Consider the following 1166-nt stretch of genomic DNA (forward strand, 5'->3'; position numbering starts at 1 on the left):
CATTGTTTGCAGCAAAAAGTGACTATCATTTACCCATTCTGAATTATGTGATATTCATTACACTTACTAGAAACCTAGATAAGTATTTTTTGAGACAGGGTCTTACCCAGCTGGCCTTGAACTCAAGATCTTCCGGCCTCAGCCTCCCAAGTAGTGAGATTAAAGGCTTGTGCTCTATACACATAAACACTAGAAAGTGTTTTTGGCCTCCTGGTGCTTACCATAGGCTGTGTTCTTATATGACTGCATAGATAAAGAGGAAGGAAAGTAAACCTACCCTAATTGCATTTCAACCCAGACTCTGTGCCTGGTCTGTATCGTGAGTAGGAAGATATGGGGTGGGAAGGAAAAAAAGTGTTTTTTTTAAAGGCAGATAGCTTTGAAAGAAGGAGATAAATAAGAAAGTTGTGATTAGTACAGAGAAGAGAAAGGTTGGGAATGGGGAGGGGGAAGTTAGAAGAAACAGGGAGAAAAGAAAATGCTGATCAAAGATTTAAAGTGTTGCAAGCTTAAGAACAGGTGGATGCTGACCTTTCCTGAGGCCATAGCAGAAACAACTGGAACCTAAACACAGGTATTAGGGTTAGACTAAGGATAGCATTGCCTACTGGGAAGTCAAATGAGGCTGCGCCTGAGAAAGACTGAAATCTACCATTCTTGGAAATGCTGTACAAAAGAACAGTGAAAGTACAGGGGGAGCCAGTTTAGAAAGAGGGGACTGATGAAGACAGACCCTTGCCACCCTCCTTCCTGGCTTTGTGCTGCCATCCCTTCCCTGTCAGGATTGTCCAATCCCGCTCTCTGAGATACATTTGATGACTCACCAATGACCAATTAGGCGTTAACACATCTATCTTTTGGGCTATCTAGCTATCTTTATGGAGAGCAGGATCTTAAATCTCTACTCATCAGGACAGCCAGAGGCTTTGCCTAAACGGTGGAAAGAGCCATAGACATTTTTCATAATTATAATGACTTTTTACAGGGAAAGCCATAATTCCTGCCCCATAACTTCAGTGTGAGAGAAGAGCCTGTGGCAGATTCTGTGATGCAGGGATTGGAGCCATCTGATGACTGCCTTCTTCAGGCAGTCCACGCTTGGCTGCCATGAGCAACCTCTGGGAGCAAAATTCATAAAGAAAGAAAAGATGGTATCTATTCTGGGA

General features: G+C 43.0%; 1 non-coding gene across 1 annotated transcript; it reads left to right on the forward strand.

The window, feature by feature from the left end:
* Window positions 1-204: 204 nt before the first annotated feature.
* Window positions 205-337, forward strand: LOC141410626 (small nucleolar RNA SNORA51). Its single transcript, XR_012435461.1, has one exon. It is a non-coding gene; the product is annotated as a small nucleolar RNA SNORA51 (small nucleolar RNA).
* Window positions 338-1166: the final 829 nt, after the last annotated feature.

Source organism: Castor canadensis, chromosome 8, assembly GCF_047511655.1.
Source record: "Castor canadensis chromosome 8, mCasCan1.hap1v2, whole genome shotgun sequence".
In the NCBI taxonomy this organism is placed as follows: domain Eukaryota; kingdom Metazoa; phylum Chordata; class Mammalia; order Rodentia; family Castoridae; genus Castor; species Castor canadensis.